The sequence below is a fragment of the Triticum dicoccoides genome, chromosome 5A, assembly GCF_002162155.2.
Source record: "Triticum dicoccoides isolate Atlit2015 ecotype Zavitan chromosome 5A, WEW_v2.0, whole genome shotgun sequence".
NCBI lineage: Eukaryota > Viridiplantae > Streptophyta > Magnoliopsida > Poales > Poaceae > Triticum > Triticum dicoccoides.
Window position 1 is genome coordinate 549,235,160 of NC_041388.1, and position 5,270 is coordinate 549,240,429.

Consider the following 5,270-nt stretch of genomic DNA (forward strand, 5'->3'; position numbering starts at 1 on the left):
AATTGTTGTCAAATTCAGAATGCCTAACCATGGCACATTGTTAACTCGAGCTCAATTACAACCCGCCTCCTGGGTGTATGTGTGATAGGGCACTGTGCGGTGCTTTCACCCGTTGTTGATGTTCGGATGCGGAGGGACCTTCCTACCTGGTTAAAGAAAGATGTGCTTTAACCCAGATGCACCAGATTAAATAGTTGAGTTACCATGTCCTTCTATTATTATTCAAAATACCAATTATCATCATATATGGCATGAACGGCTGTGAGGACGATCCTCATACTTGCAGAAAGCACACACACGACTGTTGCGAGCGAAGTGGAATGGACTGACAGGGTTGATAAGAAAAAGAATGGACTGACGGGGAGCAAAGCAACATGCTAGTGGAGCTAGCGGTAGAGTCCACGACGACGGCATTTTGGTTCTTTTCTTGCTGACGGTGGAGGGTGGGGAGATGGGGGGCAGAAGAAATGAGGGACGTTGGATAACCACTAGCAGTTGGGGCACGCCCCTGGCGCGCCGCCTGAGCGGTCTCGGCGGTGATAGGTGGGAAAGCGCCCCTTCAGCTAGTTTGTTCATCTCTTGTTGGCACATACTGTTAGAGTTAGCATATACAAATGCGAGATATCAACTATATGAACTTAATTACAAAGTCATTTGATGAACTTCAAATATCACTGATGCAAAAGTCAAGTAGGATTACATCTGGAAGTCATGGGAAAAAATAACGGTTCCAATTGAAGCAACACCCACGCTTCCAAGAAGACAAGACCATGATGCAATACGTATACAGAAGCTACCAACCTTTGAGCCGTCACCCGCCCCCGCCTTGAATCTGGGGCTTGTCGAGCCCCACTCCAGTGGTCCTCTTACTCATCGGCACAGGTACACCGTGCACTCCTTCCCAACCTTGCTGCCTTCGCCGCACACCCCGCCTTGAATATGAACACCAGCATGGCTGCCAACGCCACCTTGTCAAGCCCCCCTCCGCCGGTCCTCTTCCTCGTCAGCCCACCAACCGTGCCGGATCCCATCCGGAGCACACTGTCCCTCCCACTCCATCGCGCATACAGATAGTTGAGGTACGGAATGAGGCACATCACCGTGAATGCCTCCATGAGCTCCAGCGTCTCGCCGGAAATGCAGTGGTGTACTGTGGCGGGCGAGCATGCCGATGAGATGACGAAGTCCACTGCAGCCGTTGATGTCGCTGCTACCGACAACTTGATGTCGTTGTTAGCTTGTTACCTGCCTATATCAGACATCTGTATAAATGGAAAATGAAATATTAAGCAAATTATTTTGTGATTAATTCTAATGAATTGCTCGAACAGACATCTGTATAAATGGAGTGGAAAGCAATGACAAGTTATAAGTTGAAATTTTAGAAGTATGAACCAGAACATACCTGCAAAATGTAAATGGGTTCCCTGGCACTGCACATTGACGAATGGAATTGCAAGTTCTCTTTCATATTCTCAATCCTTACTTTGCAAAGCATCAGACAGTTGTATTAGTGCCGGCTCAAATTCTTTGTTGCAGTTAAAGGATAAGTAGAGAGGAAGTTAACTTTAATTCATGACCGTTGATCTGAAAGTGACACCGACAAAGCTGAGTCTCCATGCAGAGAAACTAATGTGAACCTGAGACTGTGAAACAAATAGGATGAGTTGCCTGTAATTGATTGTCAACATAAAATGGTACTTTAATCAAACCACCCATGGCAGTACATTATATCATTAAAGTGAAGTACATTGAAATTTTGTAAGCTACTATAAGGGTAGAGGATAAGCTCACATAAAAAACAACAAGGTTATGAATTTCTTCAATCTCAACAAAGTAATTGGAATTCAAACATATGAAGTCTTAGTTATCACACAGATTAGAGAATAGAATTGGGAAAGCACAAATGAAAAGAAAATATTTGAACCATCACGCAGTCAGATTGAGAATTTAAAACTAACTCACACGAGAGTGGCTCGTCAGCATTGTCGCAGAGAAAAAATAGAAACACATGAGAATGGAGTTAATGAGCACATGGATCACAAGCAAGCTACTGAACAGATGAAACAAAGCGCAAGAGGAAGATAAGCGACAGAATGAGATGGAGAGTAGAATTGTGAAAGCGTCAAAAGAAAAGATCTGAACCATCATGCAATCATAAATAAAATCTTACTTCTACATGGCCAAATCGGATGAAAGAACAGAAGCACACAAAGATCATACAGAAAATTTTATCCAATATATGAAAATTCAAAAATCACACTTTGACAATTTTACTGGTAATTAACAAACATGCGAGCACATAATCCCTTGTTTTATTTCGAAGAGGCAAAACATCAAACATCTAGCATCAAGAGAGGTTTAATGATAAAATATAATGCCTAAACCAGCAGGTAAATGCAAATAAAAAGTGTGGTAGATATGTAGAAGCGTGGCAAAAATATGAAGCATGGCAAAAATAAAAGCATGGCAAATAATATCAGTGAAGGAGTCCAGCAATGCTCGTCATCAAGAAGTCACGTTTTGGCTACTGGCCAGCTCAATCGACATGCATTAATTAACATGGATGTCATTTCAATTGGCATCATGAGGCTTGCTAAGTACAGGACCACATACCATTACAAACATCAGCACACAACATACAGAAAAAAACATTACAAACGTCAGTGTAAAGTACCTATTCTGTTGTGACCTCAATTTCAGCAGATTCTCTTGAACTCTCACTATGTGTACTGCTCCTCCTACAACAGAAAATGGCATGCAACATAACACTTGAGTTCATGTGGGATAGAGTTGTGTTCTGGTATTGGTTAATTCAACAAAAAATAAGATAGTAACAGAGGGCAGCCAACTGATGTGCATAGTTGCATCTACCACTGCACAAATATAACTCTTGCATCATGTGCATAGTTGCAGCTACATTTTTTCATCATTTCACACCAAGCTAGCCTGACATACTGGAGCTCTTCACTAAAATTGAATGTAAATAAAATCATGCACACTGGTCACCACTCAAATGAATATTGACTTCTGCAGGAGCTTCACTAAATGAATGTAAGCAAAATGAATCTTAAAAAATAGTTGTGCAAATTATAACAGCTCCAAGACAGCTAGCAATCGGTACTTTTTCTATGGACTTAGACATGGCAGAACTTGCAACAACTACAAAAAAAAATATACAACAACTCATCTTCTCTGAACACAAAACAACACCGGCGTCAAGTCATACCAGTTACTGAAGGAAGCTTCAGGGCATTATCAACTGGAGTAGCATTGACTGAGATCTGCCTCCGCTTGCGCTGCGATATGCCCAAAACCTGGCTCTGAACCAAAGTTGGTCCTCGAACGGATCCATAGCTGCCAGGCTTGGTCGATATCCTGGAAGGGAAGCACCCTCTGTATCCAGTTACAGCAATCAACACATCTTCTCCTGGAATTAAGACAGCACAATCAGATGAAAATGTCCTGTTTTTTTAATCCATGCCACACACATCTTCTCACCAGTTAAGTAACTTCAATGGCCCCCTCACATACATCACATTAATCTTTGCTTCTACAATTCGACAAGCAACAGAGAAGAGAGACACAAACGATCTTCAGACTCAAACTACTCGCCACCATCTCCTTTGTGTTACTTCAAACTGCAAGCACACGCCTGACTACCTAAGATCTCATTTCCTCCATTTTCAACATCTACGTTCTCACATCAGGAACAAATGTGCACCATCACTACATAGCTTGGTTAACTAAACTAAGCTGATCTTCGACAGGGTAAAACGAAAATGAATAATCTGAAAGCTAGCACAGTTTACCCCGACGAAGTATGCAGGGCAAAAATGCCCTAAACTCGCTGCCCTCGGCCAGGCCTTGCGTGACGGCCCAAATGGGAGGGCTGGCCCCGTGAGACGGATAGATCCGACATCGCCGCCGCCCCTGTGAGAGGGGCGAGGGGGATGGGAGGAGAGCAGAGTGTTCAAATCCTCTATACTCTTGCCGATTTTTATATGAACTGAGTTTCGACTTTCGAGGCTTTGTAGTCAGATTCAAACGTTTAGGTAACAGATGGTCAAAGGCCCAAACTTCGACCAAACTCTAGGGTGGAGTAAGAGATCAAAGGCTTTTGCATAAAAGTGGCCGAGGATCTAAATAATGTACGTCAAGTTAAGTAATACAGTGTAAGCATTCAGATTAACTTCTCCTATAATACAAGTCATTTACACTGAAAAGTGATTCATTTTGGCTTAAGGATTTACACTGAAAAGTGATTCATTTTGGCTTAAGGATTTGTTGCCACGACATGATCCTCATATCTCCCTGCATTTTCCACTTGCAGCAAAATATGCCATCACACTGAGTAAAAGACTGGACACCTAAATCTTGAACAGTTTCGAATAATCACAACAAGATGCTCGTTCGTCTCTAAATTCAGACTGCACTGCAAGAAGAACCCCGAGCCATAATCATGAAATACCTAATCAAACTGTCCGCAACATTTGCCCAAGATTGAGCGTGTATTACTCTAAACCATCCCCAAGATTTCAAAAAACTTAAGAGATTGCAGTTCCACACCCTGAACAAGAAAATAATCACTGTTCCATACTCCAAATCACAAGCCAGCAAGCAAGAAGACCAGATTCAGGCTATACCCTTTCCTTTCTCGGGAGCACGTCCTTGGCTTACGACGATTCCACCTGCTTGAGAAGAAACCAAGAAACGCTCAAGAAAGCACTCCAGTAACTCAAAGAAACAACATCACGAACGCCCATCACCTGCTCCTCCTCACCGTCCTTCATGATAACCGCCCGCTGCTGTCGCAGGATATGGTGGAACTCCAGTTCCTAGTTGAACAACCCCATCGCGTCCCTCGGCACCATCATCCTCCTCCCTGCCGTGGAGCTTGACCCAAGGCGAAGGGGAAGGCGAAGTCGAGGATGCTGCCCGCGGAGGTTGAGGAAAAAAGTGCCGGAAAGGGAACGGCGGACAGCCTGCCCTTCCCGTCGACCCACGCCGCAGCGAAGCTCAACCCATCGGTGCCTCCTCCGGCGTAGTCGTGGGAGGGGGTGGAGGAACTGCTGCTGCCCATGGAGCTCGGAGGAGAAGGAATCGCGGCGAGCTCCTTGCCCTTCCGGGGGTCCACCACCGTGGCGGAACTCGACCCATCGGTGCCGCCTCCGCCTGATCGAGGTGGAGCACTAGTAGAAAACGGAGCTTTAAAACCGGTTTGTAAGGGCCTTTAGTGCCGGTTCTGTAACCGGCACTAAAGTGTGGGC